Source organism: Mus pahari, chromosome X (assembly GCF_900095145.1).
Source record: "Mus pahari chromosome X, PAHARI_EIJ_v1.1, whole genome shotgun sequence".
Taxonomy (NCBI): domain Eukaryota; kingdom Metazoa; phylum Chordata; class Mammalia; order Rodentia; family Muridae; genus Mus; species Mus pahari.
The window spans coordinates 86,495,877-86,509,370 of NC_034613.1; the positions used below are offsets into that span (position 1 = coordinate 86,495,877).

Genomic DNA, 13,494 nt, shown 5'->3' on the forward strand with positions numbered 1-13,494 from the left:
GTAAGTACCCACGGAACGATAGTATCAGCCCTGTCAGCGGGCACCCTTGATTTTTGTTGATAGTGACATTTTGGAGCCACTTGACCTTTTTCCACAGGTCCTGCCATACGGAAAAAAATCCTCACAAGATCATCTTCCCCAGTGATTACAGCCACAGCTTCCACCGAAGCCTGCATGCGAACGGGCTAGCCTCCCTGCAGAGACTCTTCAGTCCAGAGTATATTTCTTCTAGATTTTTTTCTCTACATGATAGACTCCTATGTTTAAAAAGTACTGTTCTATTATTACTTGCTTTTGAAAAGATCACATTATAAGCATTCCCCCATATCCTTAAATGGTTTTCAACAGGATGGTTCATAAAATGTTATTAAATTCTTACTTGTTTTGTGTGCTTGTACATGCATGTGTATGTGGGTCCCCAGCTCACTTGCAGATGTCTATTATCTCCTTCTACTGTGTGAGTCTTGGGGCTTGAACTCCTGTTGTCAGCTTTGGTGGCAGGTGCCCTTACCCCCTGAGCCATCCTGCCAGTCCCAATATGATGCTATGATGCTCTTAATGCCTACATTCTTGCTTCTGAATGCAGTATAATTTATTTATCCAATTCTGTTGTGGGACATTTAGATTGCTTTCAATTTCTCACTACTATAAATATGCCACTGTAATGTCCTTGTAGTAAATCTTTTTCTATATTTTCTGACAATTTCCTTTTGATGAGTTCTCAAAATGATCCAGGTCAAAAGGAGAGGCTTTTAATAATACTGGGAAATTGCCCTCCAGAAAGATGCTACCAATTTATCCTTCCATGTAGTCACCAGCAATGAAAATTAATCACCTTGGCTGAACTGTAGGTGAAATAGTATGAGCTGACCTTCCTTGGTTCCTGGTGAGATCAAATAACCTTTTGTTGTTGGCTCGTCTGTCTAGTTCATGCAGGCATATGTATTTGTTGTCTAGTCCTAAATTTTCCTTAGTTTTCTAAGGATGCTTGTCTTCTCCTCTGAGTCTTTTCCTCTTGTGATTTCCTTTATTCTATGATATGGTCTCATTCTGTAGCCCAGGCTGCCCTAAACCTCAGTGTGGAGCCTAGCTGGCATCAACCTCACAGCAGTATCCCTGCCACAGTGTTCCGAATGCTAAGCTTCCTCTTTCCTGTGTTTTAATGAATCTGGCCAGGTTGCCTTTGAGTGTTTGAAAAGCTAGTTTTCTCATACATTATTAGCCTTTCAGGTTTGTTTCTGGTGATGGGCTAAACTTTTTAAATTGTAATGAAATTTTATCAATTTAAAGGTTTTTAACTTGAAGGTTTCCCCATCCTGAGGTTAGATCCACACTCATGAGTATTTCATGTTTTTTATGCTTTCTCTTTATCTTCAGCTATACTTAATATATTTACCCAGGTTATTTGGGTTTAAGGTAAGGACATGGAATTTTCTCCCAAGTGCAGTAGTTAAGAATTATCCCAACACTATTTATTGAAGAACCCATCACTTCATGTTGAATTTGAAGAGCTATCTTCTACATATAATGCATTCTTATAAGATAATGACATAATGAAGAGATTTCAACTATTCACACAGAATGGCTGCATTTCAGTGCCCTTAGTCTGAAATAGCTATGGGCCCATTCATCCATTCATCCAGTATTTACTGAAGAGCACAGTGACAAACAATAGCTTAGAAAGATAAAAGCTGCAGTCTTGGCACTCAGCATCCTGAAGGGAATAGACTGAGAAATAGAAGACAACATGGTCACTGGGCTTACTGAAAGGAACACAGACCAGAGCCCTCAGGAAGGAGTCAAAGAACAGAATGTCTCCCTATTCATTCTAGCCAGATGGTAGAGGAGATAGTATGAAAGGGGATGGAAGAGATCTCTCATCATAAGTAAACACTGTTTTGTTTATCACAATACAGATTAAATGAATACAAATCAAATTAGAGACCATCCTTACCAGGCAGATCTGCAAAGAAGTAAAGCATGAGAGTACACTGTGCTGATGGACCAGTTCCAACCTGGAGCTCAGAAACACTGCTGATAGAACAGAATTTGGTACAGACTCCGAAGGGCAATCTGGCAACAGCCATCAAATTGAAACTGCACAAACCACCACTGTTTGTACTTCTAAGGTTATAAACACGCAGTGCATGATTTGAGTATATCTTAACTTGTTGCTTTTGATAAAGGGCAGCAGATATCAGGGGGAAGTTAGCAAGGAGATTTTTGGTGTTTACTCTTTTGAATTTGATAGTCTGAATGATATGAATAAATGACAATTAATTACAATGTAAGCAGCAAAACTAAAAGCATATGGCTTTTCACACATCAGTACATTTCAGCTGGTATGTGCTATACAAGATTATCTTTCAATGATATTCATTACAGCATTGTGTACCATAACAAATATTTAGATACACATGAAATATTTTTTTAAAAATCACATGTATTATCATCTCTAGGAAAAGGAAGAAATGCATAAAAGAGGAAAACAGTAAACTTTTACTTTTTTCTCTTGTCTTTTTTATATTTTTCTTTTTTTTTTTTGCACTGATAGGGAATGAACACAGGACCTGGCACAGAATAGACAAGTCTATACCACTAAGCTAAGGCCCAACATTACTTTTAAGCAATGTACTACTGTACTGCATCCCTGAATTGTTGTATTGTGGTGAAATATATATGACATAAATTTTACCATCTTAACCATTGTGTTTAATTTTGATTGTGTTTCTTTACATTTATTAACTTTATTAGAATATATTCATTATACATAGTGTTGATCTTCGTAACATTTTCATTCATGTATGTCACTTGCTTTGACAGGATAGATGTCCCCATGCCTTTTTCTTTTCTCCCTCCCTGCTCTTCTCATTAGTCATTTCCTTTCCCCAAATAGTCTCCCTTCTACTTCTATATTTGTATATTTTATATGCATGAGATAATGTTTATTAGAATATAAAACACAGGATGTACATATGAGGAACAAACGTGATATTTATCTACATCTAGCTTAGTTTGGTTAGTGTGATGATCTCCAGTTCTGTCCATTTTCCTGTAAACAATAAAATGTCATTCTTCTTCATAATACACTCTTCTGTGTGCATGTGTGCGCATGCGTATGGTTTTGTGGTACTAGGGATTGAAGTCATGCACAATCATTTTACTGCTGAGTAATGCATTTTAACTAATTTTAAATGTACAGTTCAGTGACATCCAGTCCTTTCATGTTGTTTTGCAACCATTACCACAATCCATGTCTAGAACTTTCTCATATTTCCAAACTGCAACTCCATACCCATTTCATTGTTGTCTGGAGATGGGGTTCTTATCCAGGCTGTCTATCTACTGGTCTCATGTGATCCTTCTGCCTCAGCTTCCAGAGTAGCAACGGCTACAAGCCATGGAAGCATGCTCATTTTCCATATCCAGTTCCCCACTGTCCTGCCCCAGCCATGGAAATCATAATTCCACTTTCTGTCTCTGTGCATTTCAATATTAGGGGAACCTTATACAAGTGTAATTACACAGTGGTTGTGCTTTGTATCTACCTTATTTTATTTATCCTAAAATTCTCTAGTTTTGTTTGTGTCATAGTATAGGGGAGAGAAAGAGATATCAAACCTCTTAGAAGCTATATGGCTCCACTAGATGTAGGAGCCAAGTAAGAGAGGGGTATGCATGCTTTATTCAATTTACATATAGGAATGTTCACAAGAGAATAAAGTCTGAAGATGAGACCAAAGCAAAATGTTTCTACTCTATTTAGATGAGGAACATACATTTGTTGAAGGAGTGACGGAACAAATGGGAATTTTAGAGATATCACTAAGATATATATAAAAAGTGTTAAAAGCTAATGGAAGATAAACAAACCCTGGACCAAATAAGTTCATCTATTTCAGCTTGTTATAGCCCCAGTGTGCAAACATTGGTGACAGAGGTCCTTTTCCCACTTTTAGGAAGGACATTTCTCCCAAAACAATCTGTATGGCTTGCTGCCTGTGAGAAAAGACAGGTCCTGGACCAATGAGATGACTCAGTGGGTCAAGGTACTTTCTGTGCAAACCTGATGCCTTAAATGCAATACCATGTAAAAAGCCACATTTAATGGTGAGTTTCTGTAATTCCAGCACTTCAATAATATGGGAGAAGGACCACCTAGAAACTCATGGGCCAGCTAGCCTGGAGGGAAACTGCATAAACAAGAGAGGCCCCTGCCTCAATAAGATACAAGGAGAAGGGTGATCCTATAGGAGGACCAGCAGTCTCAATTAATCTGGACCCCCGAGATCTCTCAAACACTGGATCACCAAACAGACAGCATATGATATGAGGCCACCAACACATATACAGCAGAGGACTTCCGGGTCTGTGTTCATTCAGAGATGATGCACCTAACCCTCAAGAAACTGGAGGCCCCAGGGACTTTAGAGGTCAGGTGGGGTGGGGTTAGGGATATCTATGCAGAGACAGGGGGTGTGGGGAGGAGGTATGGGGTGTGGAGCAATCAGAGGGTAAATGGGAGTGGGGAATGAAATATGGAGTGTAAAAAGTAAATTTAAAAATTTTTAAAAAGATACAAGGAGAAATCTTACTGCCAAAAGTTCTCCTCCTCTGAACTTCACAAATGTGAACACAAACTAACATATGCACCACACACACACATGCACACACATTAATAATGAACAATAAACAAACACATTTTAATTAAGCAATTTAAAAAGAAAGGTGGCTGATTGTCCTTTCTGATGTTATAGGTCCTTGAGTGATTTCAAGTTGAAGGAGCTGATATCTCCATTCAGTGTATTTTGAGACAGCACATCCTTAAACTTTTTCAGTTTCATGGGTCTTAATTTCCATTGGAAGGAGGAGGCATAGGAGGGGTTGGATAGGAAAGGAGATGGGGGAAGTGATGTAATTATATTTTAATTTTTAAAAAACAATTAGTAAAAAGCTAAACATTTTGTTGTTTGCCAATGCCACATTTTGTTTATTATAATGCCAAGTAGAAATTTGTATCTATATATTATCTAAAAAATAAGAAAACATGCATGTGTGTATATGTATGTAAATACACACGTATACATACATATACATACTTGTATATAAAGTGCTTGCTTAGAATTGAAAAACTCCTGGGGTTTCCTCAGCACATTCCCCACACATCGTACACACAAAACCAAACTAAGTAAAACACTGATCTAGGATGACTTCTTAAACTTTTTTCTTCTGCAAGATTTAAACAGCATGGGCTGTGTCTGCTCCTTGAAAGTTTGAAATAATTTATGTATTACAATGATCCTGAATGTTTGGTTTTTTCTATTACTTTATTATTTATCACTTTACATCTTGATCACAACCCCCGAGTCCTCCAAGCCCCCCTCACAGCCTCTCCCCTGACTCCTCTTCCCTTTTCCTCTGAGAAGGGGAGGGCACCACTGGGTACCAACCCACCCTGGCAAATCAAGTCGCTGCAGGACTAGGCACATCCTCTCCCGCTGAGGCCAGACAAGGAGGCCCAGTTAGAGGAACAGGATCCACAGGCAGGTGAGTCAAGGACAGCTTCTCCCTCCAGTTCTCGACCCACATGAAGACCAATCTTCGCATCTGCTACATATGTGCGAGGGATCTATAGCCAGCCCATGTATGCTCGTTGGTTGGTGGTTCAGACTCTGAGAGCCACCAAGGGTCCAGGGTAGTTAACTCCACTCTTCCTGTGGAGTTCCTATCCCCTTCAGGGCCCACAATCCTTCCCCCTATTCTTCCATAAGACTCCCTGTGCTCTGTCCACTGTCTGTCTGTGGGTCTCTGCATCTGTGTCAGTCAGCTGCTGGGTGGAGCCTCTCAGAGGACAGTCATGCTAGGCTCCTGTCTGCAAGCATAACAGAGTATCATTGATAGTGTCAGGGATTGGTGCTTGCTCATTGGATGGGTCTCACGTCGGGCTGGTCACTGGCTGACCATTTCCTCAGTTTCTGCTCCACTTTGTCCCTGCACTTCTTATAGGCAGGACACATTTGGGGTCGAAGGTTTTGTGGATGGGCTGATTCCTGGACCTTGTTTTGAAGTGAGAATCTCGGATGGGTATAATTCTTTGAAGAGAAGCTTTGCAATGGAATATATATATATATATATATATAATTTAAAATAGATTGAGGTTTTAAAAGTGAACAACAAAGAATCTGGTGAGTAAAAGTGAGTGCTTTCTCTTCTCTTAGAGGGTAAATCAGGGATAACGGTTTCTTTTGAACTTGGAGTACTGAGGCTTAGGCCTCACATCCTAAAAGTAGCAGCCAGAGCTAAGAGCAGACTCCTGGGCTCCCATTTAGAAGGAAAGGAACCTGAGCACTTGGAGCACCAAATAGAAAACCAAGGTAAGAGAAACTGGTTCCCTGGCCTTTTGTGTGCAGGGTGCGCCTGGGAGGGGGGAGCCTTAGGCTGTTTTCTGTTTTGCTTTGCTTTAAGTTATTTTGCATATGGCAATGATGAGATTCTGGGAAGGTGGAGCTTGTACCTAGTTTCAAAGAGACATCGCTTCTTAAACCATGGGTAATGACCCCATGTGGGTGGGTGTATTACAAAAATATTGGCAATAATAAGAGGTTTCAGAACAAGCGAAGACCAAAATTTAATTTCAACTTAAACACATAATGACCCCAAGGGATTTGTGGCAGTGCTTGCTCTGTTATGTCATCGACTTCAGTACAGCCTCATTTCTGAACACACAGCATGTGTGCAGTGCACAGTGTCACACTCTTCACACAGCAAATTCTTCCCTAAAACACCAAGGCTCGAACTCCAAACTACTCACCATTTGCTATGTGTTTCAGTGCTTTTACTGCACATATGAAGTTTTCTGTTCTTATAAAAGCATAATGGTTTAATTATGGAAAAATAACATTTTTTCTATCATCATTCTTCAGCATGTATCTAATTAGTATATCTTTCGAATATACTGTGTCAGAATATTTTATTTTAAAACTTGCCATTTGAGGTGTTGGCTTGAATTTCACTTTAAAAAGAATAAATGCCAGGGTTGGGGAGCTGGCTCTGAGGCTAAGAGCGCTTGCTGCTCTTGCACAGGGTCCAATTTTGATTCCTGGTACTCACATCAGGTAGCTCACCATTGCCTACACCTCCAAAGGGAGCTCACATCCTCTTCTGGCCTCAGAGGAAGCCTACACTCGTGGCATATGCTCACACCAACATGCACACGTCCACATATATAAAAAATAAATCTTTAAAAAATATTTGATGACTTTTGGCCTAGAATTAGAACACAACTTCTAATAATTTCTGAAATGGTCCTAAATGTACTTCTGATTTGTTTTGTTTTGTTTTGTTTTTCGAGACAGGGTTTCTCTGTATAGCCCTGGCTGTCCTGGAACTCACTCTGTAGACCAGGCTGTCCTCGAACTCAGAAATCCGCCTGCCTCTGCCTCCCGAGTGCTGGGATTAAAGGCGTGCGCCACCACGCCCAGCACTTCTGATATTTTATACAAAGAAACATTCATAACATTAATTATTATAAAATTAAAATATCAATAAACTAAAAAATATTGAAGATGTTCTAATCCTACAGTGTCAACTATCCAGCCCCAAGATTTAATTCTTTATGTAAAAAAAAATAAAACCAAGAACATCCATCTCATTGATGCAAATTTGCTTTCATCTTCAATAGATGATAAATTTAAGTATATAAAAGGCTTGTTTTCAAATGTTTAGGATTCATTATCAGTACTATGTAGTCAGGGAGTCAGGGTCCTGTAAAAATATCTTAGATTTAAAAGGATCACAAGTGAGGACAGCTTCGGAAGCTATCTTCTCTTCTGTTTTAGGTCCCTTTTCATTGTCAAAGCGTTTTACCTAGGTGAATTGTATAAAGAGACATTTGCCATTTCATAAATGTACCACATTTTCTGTATCCATTCCTCTGTTGAGGGACATCTGGGTCCTTTCTAGCTTCTGGCTATTATAAATAAGGCTGCTATGAACATAGTGGAGCATATGTCTTCTGGGTATTACTCAGCTATTAAAAACAATGAATTTATGAAATTCTTGGGCAAATGGATGTATCTGGAGGATATCATCCTGAGTGAGGTAACCCAATCACAAAAGAACTCACATGATATGCACTCACTGATAAATGGATATTAGCCCAGAAACTTAGAATACCCAAGATACATTTCGCAAAACACAGGAAAACCAAGAAGGAAGACCAAAGTGTGGATACTTCAATCCTTCTTATAAGGGGGAACAAAATACACATGGTAGGAGTTACAGAGACAAAGTTCAGAGCTGAGACTGAAGGAAGGACAGTCCAGAAACTGCCCCGCCTGGGGATCCATCCCATAATCAGCCACCAAACCCAGACACTATTGTATATGCCAGCAAGTTTTTGCTGAAAGGACCCTGTCGCCTGTGAGGCTATGCCAGTGCCTGGCAAACACAGAAGTGGATGCTCACAGTCAGCTATTGGATGGAACACAGGGTCCCCAATGGAGGAGCTAGAGAAAGTACCCAAGGAGTTGTAGGGGTCTGCAACCCTATAGGAGGAACAACAATATGAACTAACCAGTACCCCCAGAGCTCGTGTCTCTAGCTGCATATGTAACAGAAGATGGCCTAATCAGCCATCACTGGGAAGAGAGGCCCTTGGTCTTTCGAAGATTCTAGGTCCCAGTATAGGGGAAGGCCAGGGCCAGGAAGTGGGAGTGGGTGGGTTGGGGAGCAGGGGGAGGGGGAGGGTATAGAGGATTTTCAGAGAGGAAACTAGGAAAGGGGGTAGCATTTGAAAATGTAAATGAAGAAAACATCTAATAAAAAAATAAATCTTTAAAAAAGAGACAGAGACATTTACCATCACATTCCATTTTAACTTTGAGAGAAAAAAAACCTGAATATGTTTGTTGCTTATAAATTAATTTGAGGGAAAACTTGTTAACTACTTATCAAAATTATTCTCTGTGATTCCCTCCCAACACATGTAAGTACACACATGTGAACACATACACACCTAAAATATGCCTCTTAATATTATATGTGAGCCCATAATTATACAGTAATTTTGTAACTACTATATAGAAGGAAGGGCAGAGCAGTTTTGACATGAACATTCTGATCATCAGAGAGAGTATGATTTATAAAGAACCAACTCACAGGGTAGTGATGCTTGTGTTCCTGGAGCTGAATACTCAGCATCTCACAAAGAGGTTTTCAGGCCATTCAAGCACTCAGTGGGGCCTGTGGAGCGTTCTGAGCATCTTACAAAAGAGAGCTCCTCTGTTTGAGGACAGAAAAGGAACAGAAAAAGGTTCAATGTTTATCTTTCTGAACTGGTTAATTGTGTTTAACCTGATGATCTCTAGTTCCATCCATTTTCCTGCAAATAACATAATATATGGTGTACATATATTCTACTCACCTGTTCGCGGGGATCTGTGCTGATTGCATAGCTTGGTTTCTCTAAACAGTGCAGCAGTGAGCACAGGGGGGTATTGGCTGGACATGGTGATGGTGCACATCTTTAATCCTAGCACTCAGGAGGCAGAAACAGGAGAATATATGGGAATTTGAGGTTAGCCTGGTCTACATAGGGAATCCTAAACCAGCTAGATCCACATCATAAACTTCTGTCTAAAAATGTTTTTAAATGAATGAGCGCTTACCTCTGTTATAATCTGCCTTGGATTCCTTCAGGTATATTTCCAAGAGTAATATGGCAGAGACATGTGTAATTTTAATTTTAGTTTTTTAAAGGACACTCCATAGTGACTCACTAACTTACATTTACCCTAACACTGTACAAAGGTACCCCACATTCTGACAAGCATTCCTTGTTTTCTAACTAGAGTAAGATGAATTTTCAATGTAGTTTGCTGTGATGGCTAATGATACTGAACGTTTGTGTATTATTTGCAAATTGTATTTTTCCCCCTCTGGAGAACTGTCTGTCCCATTCATTTGCCATTTATTTATTAGATGACTGTGTACTTTGGTGTTTTAATTATTTTTTTTTAGTTCTTTATATACTCTGGATATTAATCCCCTGTCAGATATATAACTGGCAAAGATTTATCTCCTGTTCTTCTAACATAATTGTTTCCTTTGTTGTGAAAAAAAAAAGCTTTTACATTTCTCGCAAGCCTGTTTGTTATTTCTTGCTATTATTTTCTGAGCTGTTGATAGTTAGAATCCCATTCAGGAAGTTACTACCTATTCCTATATCATGAATTGTTTTCTAATAGGAAAAAAAGACACGAGACGAAAAGGGAACTGCTAGAGAAGATGAGAGATTGGAATGCAGATGAAAGGGGCCACTGGAAGAATGAATATGATCAAAAAAGCATGTTATACTTGTGAGCATGTCATACTAAGGCCAGTATTTTGTGCAGTTCACATAAAAGAGAAGCAGATAAGACAGAGCAGAGATGTCTGAGGTCTGGAGAAGGTTTTTCTCGGCCCCTTTGATCCAACTGGGCCCTCTTTCCGGGACCACACGTGCCAATCCTCTCCCAGACTTTGCGCAGTCTTGAGTATGTGAAGCTGTGGAAGTGGCTGCCCCACTTCAGCCGTGTGCATTTCAGCCTTTTCTCCTAAGTACAAAAGTTCTCCTTCAGCCTGGGTTGGAGAGTCACTGAAGAACCCTATTCTAACGAATGCCCAGAATCGCAGGAACACACTCTTAAGTGTGTAAAGAGTGCCTCTGAAATATTTGAGGGAACTTGCAAATAGACTGTTGTCCTGAGGATCCTTTTCACGTCAACAAAACACACTAACTATCTCTACCACTACCTGCTAGCTAGGTGCTAAAGAAGATCCAGTACGGAACCCTAAAGTAGTTAAAAACTGCCATTGATAGTTTCCATGGAGGCCTGGCCTGAGTTGAAGCCATATTAGATCTGAATGACCCCTCCCTGTCACACATGGTCTAAGAAAGAATAAGGAACTTAGATGGGGATGGTGTGGGTAGAGCACAAGGGAATGGGGAGTCTTGAAAGCCTCGATTTCTGCAGTTTAGATTTCTCAGCTTAGCTTTCGGCAAGGAGTATGGAAGGGAAGGGAAAGGGAGCAATGTTAGCAAACATGTGGCATGTTAGAGCTTGGATGTTCAGAATCTGCTTTCTTTCACCCTCACAGAAGCCCCACTTAGCTTTTAGGGCCATCTTTTTGTCACTCTCTCTCTCTTTTTTTAACTTATTAGATATTTTCTTCATTTACATTTCAAATGCTATCCTGAATGTCCCCTATACCATCCCCCCNCCCTGCTCCCCTGCCCACCCACTCCCACTTCTTGACCCTGGCGTTCCCCTGTATAGGACATATAAAGTTTGCAAGACCAAGGGGCCTCTCTTCCCAACAATGCTATATATGCAGCTAGAGACACGAGCTCTGGGGGTACTGATTACTTCATATTGTTGTTTCACCTATAGGGTTGCAGACCCCTTCAGCTCCTTGGGTAATTTCTTTAGCTCCTCCATTGAGGTCTCTGTGTTCTATCCTACAGATGACTGTGGGCATCCACTTCTATATTTGCCAGGCATTGGCATAGCCTTACAGAGATAGCTATATCAGTGTCCTTTCAGCAAGATCTTGCTGGCATATGCAATAGTGTCTGTGTTTGGTGGCTGATTATGGGATGGACCCCCGGGTGGGGCAGTCTCTGGATGGTCCTTCCTTTTGTCTTAGCTCCAAACTTTGTCTCTGCCACTTCTTTCTTGAAATGAAAGAGATCTACCACCAAAGCCTTCTCCTTTCAGGCCTACCAATCAAAGTACAGTGGCCTGGGTCCCCCCCCCCCCCAGAACGAAACCTGATCTGATTGATTCACACACTTTGTTACTTAATTGCTGTTTTGGAACTGGGACCATCTCCTGTCCATTGTTGGCTGACTGTACTTACTAAGCCACCATGGGAAGTAAACAAATTGAATCACTGCCTGGGAAGAGGCTATTAAGACCTTCTTGTGACCGGAAATGCATTCAGAGTTTTTTAGAAAAGCTCAATCAGAATTTGATTTGAAAGAAGGAAAGAAACTGGTAGCAACAACAGTGTTTCCCCATTCTCTGATCCTCGATAATGAAGCAACTTTACCTAGGTTTCCCAGCTGTTGAAAAACTAACACTTAGTGTGTACTCTAGTCCCATATCGATACCTCCCTGAGGCAAAGTAATTGAGAGTCATGGAATTGGAGTCATTCTCAGGGGAATTGGGTTTGTTCATTCCCAGGAGTGCAAACCTCACGGTGCACTCAGGGACTATGCAGGCAAACCTAAACACCAGCCTGTATAGTAGCTTTGTGAGCTGCCTTTCCATTAGGACCCTACCCCAGAGTGATGGTATAAGTATAAGTATGGCCTCCATATGTGTTTGAATGCTTGGTCCATAGGGAGTGGTGCTATTACGAGGCATGGCCTTGTTGGAAGAAGTATATCACTGTGAGGACAGGCTTTGAGGTCTTATATATGCTCAAGCTATGCCAGGTGAGACACACAATCTTCTTCTGCTGCCTGTGGATCAAATGTAGACCTCTTGGCTCCATTTCCAGCACCGTGTCTGCCTGCACTCTGCCATGCTTCCCGCCATGACGATAATGGAATAGACTTCTGAAACTTCTGAACCTGTAAGCCAGCCCCAATGAAATGCTTTCCTTTATAAGAGTTGCCATGGTCATGGGGTCTCTTCACTAAGACACCCAGCCACCACTCCCAGACTCAAATAAGAAATGTTTCTGCAACTTGCTCACCTTGGAAGGAAAACCATCGCAGTACTAACTAACAGCTTTGAAACTTACTCTTAAGAGGTTGGGGCTCTCAGTTGATGGAGTAGCTGCCTACCATGCATGAAGCCCTGGGTCCACTTCCATTTATGATACCTCTTTTAGTTTAGAGGAGCCCAGCCTGAGATGCAACACTGTTTTAAATAAAAAGTCACTCTGTAGTCAATAACGTTCATTAAGTTTGTCAGAGCCAGGCATGGTAGCACAGCCCTATAATCCTACACTGAAAGGAGTCAGGCAGGAGGGTCTCTACACCCTGGGAGCCAACCTGAGCTACCCAGCAGGACTCTGCATTAAAACAAAGCAACAAAAATATTTTGTTGTCAGAAGTGGGTATCAGAGTTATGTATCAGAGCTGATGAAGCCAATGACATATGGGGAGAAAAGACAGATCGCAAGGCAAGTGATGATGTGAGAGGTTTCTTTTACTGTGTAACCATGATGCTGACCTGGACTATGACAGTGGCAGCAGGAAGAGAGAACAAGAGGATGGACACTAGGAGTACAGTTACTGTTGTTGTGGAGTATAAGGATGGAACAGGCCAGAGGCTGAAGAACTCAGGAAGTGGCATTTAAAAATCCCTCATTAGGGGCTGCAGAGATGACTCAATGGTTAAGAGCCCTGAATAGTTCTTACAGAGGACATGAGTTCCCATACTTCCTAACAGCCTGTAATTCCAGTTCCAGTGATCTGGCACGTCTTAGCCCCCATAGGA

At 40.9% G+C, this 13,494-nt stretch overlaps 1 protein-coding gene across 1 annotated transcript in view; it reads right to left on the reverse strand.

The window, feature by feature from the left end:
- Awat2 (acyl-CoA wax alcohol acyltransferase 2) overlaps positions 1-5,848 on the reverse strand; it is a 42,365-nt gene extending 36,517 nt beyond the window's left edge. Inside the window, exon 1 of the mRNA XM_021188407.1 lies at positions 5,615-5,848. The gene's annotated coding sequence lies outside the window, so the exon portion shown is untranslated. The remainder of the gene's footprint in view (positions 1-5,614) is intronic.
- Between the last annotated feature and the right edge of the window lie 7,646 nt (positions 5,849-13,494).